A 10,428-nucleotide genomic window follows, 5' to 3' on the forward strand; every position below is an offset into this window, starting at 1 on the left:
ACAGAGTAGCGGCGTTAAATGGCGACGCCTCTTTATGTCAAAGGAAGAAAAGGAAATTAATTTTCTCTTCTTGCAAATACTCTTAGTTCCGGTCATTTTGAAGTCCTTGATTCATCCAATCCAGTGGAAAATATACTTCTTCAATGCCTCCTAATTAAGTGAAGTTTGTTTTGCTGTGCTGAGAAACCAGTCGTGAATATTATAGAATTTAATTCTCTCGACTAGTGTTTTGATTTCAGCGTTTGTGAAAGAAAACAACTACATCAAAAATGAATGCAGCTTATGAAATCAGCAATGTAAAGTAATTCCTAACCTTAAATACGACTAGAAACAGTGAATAGAATCGTCTCACTTTTAAGTTGCAGCTAGCTATATTGACGCATCGCTGTAATTTTCAATTTTTTCAGTATGGATGAAGACTACGATGTTATTGTTCTCGGAACTGGGTTGAAGGAATGTATCATTAGCGGCATGCTCTCAGTTTCAGGAAAGAAAGTGCTTCACGTCGACCGCAATAAGTATTACGGTGGAGATTCTGCCTCAATCACTCCATTGGAGGAACTTTTTGCACGATTTGAAGTCCCGCCACCAGATGAGAGTTACGGAAAAGGAAGGGAATGGAATGTTGATTTGATTCCTAAGTTTCTGATGGCAAATGGCTCTTTGGTAAAGTTATTAATTCACACGGGAGTGACCAGATATTTGGAATTCAAATCTGTTGAAGGTAGTTATGTCTACAAAGGTGGCAAAATATCTAAAGTACCTGTTGATCAGAAAGAGGCTCTCTCGTCAGATTTGATGGGAATGTTTGAAAAGAGGCGTTTCCGGAATTTCTTGATATATATTCAAGATATCAAAGAAGATGATCCGACATCTTGGAAGGATATGGATCCTAACACTCACACAATGCAGCAGATATATGACACATTTGGACTGGATAAAAACACGCAAGATTTTGTAGGACATGCATTAGCATTGTATAGAGATGATGACTATTTGAATAGAATTGCTGTAGAAACAGTGCAACGAATCAAGTTGTACAGTGACTCATTAGCAAGATATGGAAAATCACCATATTTGTACCCCATGTATGGTCTTGGTGAACTTCCGCAGGGATTTGCTCGCCTCAGTGCAATTTATGGAGGAACTTACATGCTAGATAAACCAATCGATGAGATTGTAATGGAAAATGGGCATGTTGTGGGAGTCAGATCTGGTGAAGAATTTGCACATTGCCAGCAAGTATATTGTGATCCATCATATGTACCGGAGAGAGTAAGAAAGGTCGGTCAAGTAATTAGATGCATCTGTTTGTTGGATCATCCAATACCTAATACTCGGGATGCTCTTTCAACCCAGATCATCATTCCACAGAAGCAGGTTGGACGCAAGTCAGATATCTATGTATCCCTTGTTAGTCATACTCATCAAGTGGCTGCAGAGGGATGGTTCATTGCTATGGTGTCAACAACAGTAGAAACCGACAGTCCAGAATCAGAAATAAAACCAGGGCTTGATCTTTTAGGTGCAATTCATGAAAAATTTATTAATATTAGCGATTACTTTGAGCCAACAGATAATGGACTGGACAGTAAGATTTTCATCTCTACGTCATATGATGCAACAACACACTTTGAAACTACTTGTATGGATGTTCTCAACATATTCAAAAGAGGTACAGGTGAGGATTTTGACTTTTCTAATGTTAAATTTGATCATGGAGACGAAGAACTGTAGGAACGTTGTTATCCAAGTGAAGTGGACACTATTGCCAAGAACTACAAAAAAAAAAAAAAAAAAGAGGAAGTAAGAATTAACATTAAAACCGCTAGTTTTACAATATTTGAGAATTGAAGGATGCAGTACTTTAATTTGATTCATAACGCATTCTTTGTCTTCAATCTATTTGTATACACAGTAGCTTTATTACAGTGTCAAGAAAGTATAATTTTAGCCTTAAAGATTTCTTCGCTATTCTACAGGAAGAAAATATGTTTTTAAATGTATTTGTGTATAACAGAAATAATTACATCTCACCCTGAAGTACAGGTCTATTAAATTTAGTTGTATTATTTCTTTTGTTCCAAAATATAATTTTTATTTTCAGTATAACAGAGCAAGCTTGTAGTTCTACCTGCCTGGTGATAACTTGGTCAGTCATGGGTGTGTTTAATAATCTCGACGAGTATTATTTTGAGTAACTCAGTAGTTGTGACGAGTTGTGACAGGACAGTAAAGCTTGGATGTTTACGGAAATCGGTGAATGAAATATTAAAGGCCGTTAGTAATCTCATGTACGAATGAATTCAATATCACATATACAAAGGGGAGGAAACAAGTAAATGAATGGATATAATGAAGGAATACAGGAATACCAAGAACGGATAAACAGAACATACAATCATTGTCGAAAGAAGCAGTAACGGGAAAGAGGCAAGGAAATAGTACTCATATGAATCAACTTTGGGTCAGATTATGTTTATATGAACATAGATATAATCAAGAAATGTAGGTACACAAGGAATGGATAAATACATTTTATTTCACAAGTAGCTTTATATTGCACTGATACGAACGATGGGGTAGGAAGGGGATAGAAGTTGGAAGGAAGCGGTTTTGGCCGTAATTAAGGTACAGCCCAAGCATTTGTCTGGTATGAAAACGGGGAAATCACGGAAAACCATCTTCAGGGGTGCCGACAGTGGGGTTCGAACCCACTATCTTCCAAACGCAAGCTCACAGCTGCGCGCCTCTAACCGCATGGCTAACTCACTCGGTGGATAAATACAACGAAAGTCGATATTGGAAGGGAGAATAACAGAAAGAATAGGCAAGCAAAAATTGTGAAAACAAGTGGAGATGGACGAACTTCACATCTTCAAACATTGCTGTCTTTCGATAGCCTCCATCCCATCCCATTCATTAGTCTAACACTGGATACAGTTTTCATGGTGTTATTAAGAATATTTTTTAATCTTCTTTTATTCGCATGAAAATTGGTATCAACCATATACATTAAATTATAAATCGAAGATATAAAGCGTCCGCCTCTGTGGTATAGTGGTTAGTATGATTAGCTGCCACCCCCGGAGGCCCGGGTTCGATTCCCGGCTCTGGCACGAAATTTGGAAAGTGGTGCGAGGGCTGTAACGGGGTCCACTCAGTCTCGGGAGGTCAGCTGAGTAGAGAAGTTTTCGATTCCCTCCTCAGCCATCCTCGAAATGGTTTTCCGTGGTTTCCCACTTCTTCTCCAGGTAAATGCCGGGATGGTACCTAACTTAAGGCCACGGCCAATTCCTTTCCTCTTCCTTATCTATCCCTTCCAATCTCCCGCCCCCTCCCACCAAGGCCCCTGTTCAGCATAGCAGGTGAGGCAACCTGGGCGAGGCACTGGTCCTCCTCCCCAGTTTTATCTCTCGACCCAAAGCAGATTATGAAAGTTAAATGGTACTGGGGCGAAGGTGTCCGGACATTTGCGGTCACGGACATTTGCGGTCGTCACAAAATCACGGACATTTGTGGTCAATGAGAAAAACTTGTGCCCTGTCACAGAAATTCCCCAGTTGTCACAGGACATTTGCGGTCACTACAGGAGGCGGTGGGTCTCATTAGTTTAATCTTGGAATATCCCCGATAACCTGCCCGATCTCCTGCTCACTCCTTGCAAATCAACATTTTTCTCTCGCGGGCATTATTTAGAGACTGATACCTTCAGACACAAACACAATTCTACAGTATATCTAAACTTCCTGGTGTAATTATTTACCGTTGTGTGCTGTAATGGATTTGACAGTTACTAATAAGGCAAATGGTTATATGTACAAAAAGTATAGGGAAAGTCAACATGAAATCGTCACCTAGGTGTGTCTGAAGGAGAAGAACAAGTCATGTCATGTTTTGGTAACATACAATTCTGTAGATGATAAATAAATATATTCTATTCTATTTCCTATCCGGCCTCTCTTGGTCAACTCTTTTTCTCTTCCGACCTCCACGGTAAGATGTTTGTCAAGCCCAGGCAGTCTTACATTTTCACGTCCTTTGTGGATTTTCACTTCTTTTTCCCTAAAAGAAAGTCGAGTCTATTCAACTTTTTACCTGGTTAGTTTTAAGGGAGGATGGTGGCACCGTTCTACTTTCTCACAAAAACAGTAATCACCACCATAGCGAAAAGGTCCCGTGGCTACCACGATATAAACATTCCCGCAGATATACAAGCTCGTATATTTTACATTTAAACTCTAATACAACACAAAGTGAATTTTTATATACACACATCAGAGGCTAATTCAAAACATGTTTCCTATTTATTTAGCGTGGAATAATTAAAGGTAGGCCAGGTTAAAGGGCACTGTTTTATTCCGCACCAGTGCTTCATTTTTAGAAAAACTAAAGTTAATCCATCGTAATTACTTAAAATTTATTTATTTATTTATGGTAGTCTAACGTCACTTTAACATATTTTTCGGAGAAAATGGGATGGGAAAGAATTAGAAATGCCGGACTCAGTAGCTCACACGGTGGAAGCGCTGGCCTTCTGGCCCCAACTTGGCAGGTTCGATCCCGCCAACCCAGGCTTCCAAGTTGTGAGCCCCCGGAGACCCATTTAGTCACCTCTTATGACAGGCAGGGTATACCATGGATGCATTCTTCGTCTGTGTCCCCCACCCATAGGGGGTAAAACCTCCAAACTCGGGTACATACAATAATTTGGTCGATAGTAAATTATATGTTTTAAAATGCTGATTAGCATCACACTTTATCCAGGCTTTGGACTGGTATGATGATTGTATTAAAATAATTTTGGCGTGTTTAAAATCAGCTGTAACTAAGCTTCGTCAATTATTTTTGCCGGCTTTAGGTAAGTGTCGTCATAATTTTGTTCCTTCGTACATACCTATTTATATTAGGAACACCTGAAGCAGCAAGAAATTTACGTAAAATTTTCTATGTAAGAAATTGCCTTTAAGCAGGACCTGATGTCGCTAGTTTCTTCATATTTCTTAAAAGTTCTTTCAGTCCTGTCATCTTTCTTCACATATTTCCTCTTCCTCCTCTTACCTTTGAGCTCCAGTTTCAGGTACATGCAGTTCGTCGCTTCTGCTTCCTTCTTTAAACACCAAATCATCGAATCGAGGATGTGGATTTCCAACTAAAGAGTTGATCTTGTGATACCATCCCTCTACAGCATTTGTTGTTCGATATCGCTTTTCGTAACAGCTCCACATAGTGATTGGTTTCTCGCTCTTTTCAAGCCATACGTGCACAAAATAGTACATTTTCTGTAGAAGGAGCATGAGAATGTATCACCAACCATCCCTCACTGACGTCATCTGGCTTCAAAAATGTCAAAGTAGTGCACATTCGGATGTGGAGACGTATATCTTCATTCTCCTTATATAGTCGCTCGTCAGGCCAAGTTCCTGTTCTTTTCTCCACAGACATTGCTTCATGTGAAAAAAACGGCCACTTAACTCTAGTGCTGGCTACTGAATGCAGTGTATCGATTCATTCAAGTGTCCGAGTGAATCGATTCACAGGAACGACGAGCTCACGGCACACGATTCAGCTTACTCCCAGCGGACAGTGCTGAGGTGCGCACTCACTGGACGTTGACGGGGAGCCGAGCTTCCGCTGCAGCGAGACAGTGAATCATGGCACATCGAAAGAATCGTGAACGAGCGCGGCTCAGTGAGACACACGATACACACGGCTCCTTATCGGCTCACTGGACACTGGCGGGGAGCCGAGCTTCCGCTGCAGTGAGACAGTGAATCATGACACACTGAAAGAATCGTGAACGAGCGCGGCTCAGTGAGACACAAGATACACACGGCTCCTTATCGGCTCACTGGACACTGGCGGGGAGCCGAGCTTCCGCTGCAGCGAGACAGTGAATCATGACACACCGAAAGAATCGTGAACGAGCGCGGCTCAGTGAGACACAAGATACACACGGCTCCTTATCGGCTCACTGGACACTGGCGAGAGCCGAGCTTCTGCTGCAGCGAGACATACAGTGAGCCATTGCACACCGAAAGAATCGTACGCTATAATGGACTCTCGAGCTCAGCTCATTTGAAAATAATGCCGATTTGCATTCACTGTCCTCTTCTTACAGGGAGGTTTAAATAATAGATGAATTTATTTGCAGTGTTAAAAAGGTAGTCAAATCATAATTCTGAAGTAGCTAGTAAGTAGGTAGGCTATTAGGTTATACTATTGATTAGTTTAATGAATCTTAGTATTATAACTTAGTTGACATTTGACAATTAAACTCGACTCTAGCCTGCCCTACGACTATGAGTCATGCTCATGACCACTCAAAAGTACCTGTTTTATATTGGGAAGAACGGCTCAGTATTCTCTCAGTTCATACGTCACATCGTTGCACAAGACTTCAATCATATGTGGACAGACGCAATAACTTAACCAACAGTATGTTGAATCAGAAAACCAGCGGGCTACTGTACATCTCGGGTAGCCTATACAAAATATGACGATTTAAAAAATCCTCAGCTGATAGAAAAATACATATTTTCAAAAATGACTGAGCGAGTTGTCGTGCGGTTAGTATCGCGTAGCTATGCGCTTGCATTTGGGGGATGGTGGGTTCGAATCCCACCGTCGGCAGCCGTTAAGATGGTTTTCCATAGTTTCCTCATATTCACACCAGGAAATCCTGGGACTGTACCTTAATTCAGGCCATGGCTGCTACCTTCCTAAACCTAACCTTTCCTACCCTGCGTCGCCGGAAACCTTCGATGTATTAGAGTGACTAGCATTTTTTTCTAAGAAAGGAGTTCATAGTATGAAGACCAGATGGCAGCTGCGAGCACTGACTGCTGTTGCTCGCTGTCTTACCAGCACATACTACACAGATGCGAGGAGCCTCCGTGGTTCAGACGGCAGCGCGTCGGCCTCTCACCGCTGGATACCGTGGTTCAAATCCCGGTCGCTCCATGTGAGATTTGTGCTTGACAAAGCGGAGGCGGGACAGGTTTTTCTCCGGGTACTCCGGTTTTCCCTGTCATATTTCATTCCAGCAACACTCTCCATTCTCATTTCATAGCATCTATCATTCATTAATACATCACTTTGAGAGTGGCGACCCCATCGTACTAACAGCCTATATCTGCTTCATTCATTCCATCCCTGACCCGGTCAATGACTGGAAAACAGGTTGTAGGTTTTCATTTTCACTACACAGATGCAGTAGGAGCGGTGACTAATGTGCCGTGAATCGGATCACTGTATCGATTCAGTAACGTGAACGGTATCAAATGAATCGAATGTCCCATCACTACTTAACTCTGCAGACGGAAACACCTCTCGTAGGGCTGACATCGTAGCTGCTTCGAAGTCAACAATGATTTTCTTAGGATTCCATTGGGGAACCGCTTCCAATATAGGGTGAAAGAAACGAATATGTTTTTTTCTTTTTGTTAGGCAGGAACGCAAAGACGACTGGATAGACGTTGTTTTCATCACTCTGGCCTCCAAGGTCTGCGTGAATGGTGTATATCTGGACGAACTGTTTGCTGCAACTCTCGAACGTGTCGTCCATAAAAAATTGCGCATAATGCCTAAGACTTTCTCTACCATTTTTGGCACTAAAAATTATAATTCTTTCTCTTATGCCATCGGCAGCTAAACGAAACGGGCTGCCATTATTCATTCTTAACGCCTCTTCATTAAGAATTATCTGAACACTTATTTTTGGCTCCACTTGAAGTCCGCGTGCATGTTTTCGTTGCCGATGCATTGTTCCTTTGTAAGTTTTTTGAGCTGACATGTCAGTGACAAAGTCGTAGCCCCTGTTATGCAGATCACCCACTCCTGCACGTAAATCTGTGATGGTGGAGCCACTTTTTGACTTGCTCTCTTCTTTCCCCCTTGAACCTGCTTTTTCACTGTGAAGGCCGCTTCTTCAGGTGGTCCACGCTGTTTAACGACGGTACGAAGCATTTCTTCGCCTCTTGTCCTCAGCCGTCCTTTACACTTGTTCTTCTCCTTCAAACACACCCAGATGACGTTAACAGGTTGACTCTCCCTATACTTTCTGTATACGTTTGTAAAGTGCACAAAGATTTGTCCGATTAGTAACTGTCAAATCCATTACAGCATACAATAGTAAATACAGTACTCCCACCAGGAAGTTTCGGTACAGATGGTGTTTGTGGCTGAAGGTATCAATCTCTAAATAATGCCCGCGAGAGAAAAATGTTGATCTACACGGAGCGAGCAGGGCCTCAGGCAGGTTAGCGGGGATACCTCGAGATTAAGATAATGAGGCCCACCCCCTGCTGCAGTGACCGGTGACAACTGGGGAATTTCTGTGAATGGGCACAAGTTTATCTCAGTGACCGCAAATGTCCGGCGACCGCAAATAGTAGAGACCGCAATTGTCCGGCAACCGGGGCAAGGGCTATCATAAAAAATTTGTCAGTCCACTTTTTTCCGTGCCTCTTCTTTCTGATATTCCCCCTTCCAACATTGGCTGTACATTGTGTATCCTTTCTTGACATTCCTATATTTCTCTATATCTATATTAATTTACTAAACTTAGTACTAAGTCAGACCAATGTCTAAAATTGCAAGACACTTTAGAGGCACCTTCAAACTCTGAAGAGAGTTCACTTTCAAAAACCGACTGCTACCTTCTTCCACTGATTTTTAAAACAATTATTTCCACTGCTTCTTCATGTAACTACCTTTGGAAATTGTTGTGAACAACCCTGTGTGCATGAGAATTGTGAAGCCCATATTATTACATGACTGTCAAATTTGCAGAGTATGTATAATATACTGGTAATTAATTGGAGTTACAAAGAAGCCGGTCATGGCTTCAAATTTGATACCATAATAGAATTTGCCTTCTAGTTTGTCTAGGAAAAGCACGTCTATGTCAGGAATGGCTGACGAGATTTTAACCCAGGTCTTTCCATTGGGCTTTGAAGGTTTATCATCATTCACTGCCCGGTTTATAGACTCCAAATATTGTTGCTAAGAGCTGGGTATGATTTTCAAATAAAGTGTTCAGAGCACAAGTGGATCAAGTCCATTCACGAACGATTAGAGATATTCATCCCTAACGTTGGCGGGCTTTTATAAATTCCATGAAGCATGCGATAATTTGATTTCACAACACAGTCACGTACAAAACATTTAGTGTGAAGACTATGACAAGGACGGCGTGTTTATTTTAATTGCTTGAATGAAAAACGGTAGAAATCATAGTTTGGGTTCACTTGTGCTCTGAATATGCTGAATGTGTTGTTATAAATACAAATATTTTATTAAGAATGTAACAAGATTGGAATCTTAATTTCTAAACAAAACTAAAATGTATACATTACGAAACTGGAAGCACATACTGTAAACTCGTCCTTAAGAAAGTCGCTCCATTCATGTGCGCGATGACAAACAGAAGTAGAATAATATTCTCATTTTAAGGAAGGAAAACAAAGAATGATGAAAGATTACACTGTACGTTGGCCATCGTTACATTAAAGTTTGGCGTTCTCACATTGTATGCGGTATTCCTGTTACATAGGCCTAATGTCCGGCCCCATGGCTAAATGGTTAGCGTGCTGGCCTTTGGTCACAGGAGTATCGGGTTCGATTCCCGGCCGGGTCGGGAATCATGGGAGACTACTGGAAAAAATAAGTGCAATTGGACTAGACAAAAGAGTGACTGAATGGGTTGCTATATTTCTAGAAAATAGATCTCAGAGAATTAGAGTAGGTGAAACTTTATCTGACCCTGTAATAATTAAGAGGGGAATTCTTCAAGGCAGTATTATTGGACCTTTATGTTTTCTTATATATATAGTAAACAAGTGGAATCAGAGGTAAGGCTTTTTGCGGATGATGTTATTCTGTATAGAGTAATACTGCAACTGCAACGTGACCTCGATAATGTTGTGAGATGGACAGCAGCCAATGGTATGTTGATAAACGAGGTTAAAAGTCAGGTTGTGAGTTTCACAAATAGGAAAAGTCCTCCCAGTTTTAATTACTGCGTTGATGGGGTGAAAATTCCTTTTGGGGATCATTGTAGTATCTAGGTGTTAATATAAGCAAAGGTCTTCATTGGGGTAATCACATAAATGGGATTGTAAATAAAGGGTACAGATCTTTGCACATGGTTATGGGGGGGCTTAGAGGTTGTAGTAAAGATGTAAAGAGAGGGCATATAAGTCTCTGGTAAGACCCCAACTAGAATATGGTTCCAGTGTATGGGACCCTCACCAGGATTACCTGATAAAAGAACTGGAAAAAATCCAAAGAAAAGCAGCCCGATTTGTTCTGGGCGATTTCCGAAAAAAGAGTAGCGTTACAAAAATGTTGCTAAGTTTGGGCTGGGAAGAACTGGCAGAAAGAAGACGAGCTGCTCGACTAAGTGGTATGTTCCGAGCTGTCAGC

General features: G+C 41.3%; 1 pseudogene; it reads left to right on the forward strand.

The window, feature by feature from the left end:
- The first annotated feature begins 408 nt into the window (after positions 1-408).
- On the forward strand, positions 409-1,737 carry LOC136872177 (rab GDP dissociation inhibitor alpha pseudogene; annotated as a pseudogene).
- Positions 1,738-10,428: the final 8,691 nt, after the last annotated feature.

This window comes from Anabrus simplex, chromosome 4 (assembly GCF_040414725.1).
Source record: "Anabrus simplex isolate iqAnaSimp1 chromosome 4, ASM4041472v1, whole genome shotgun sequence".
In the NCBI taxonomy this organism is placed as follows: Eukaryota; Metazoa; Arthropoda; class Insecta; order Orthoptera; family Tettigoniidae; genus Anabrus; species Anabrus simplex.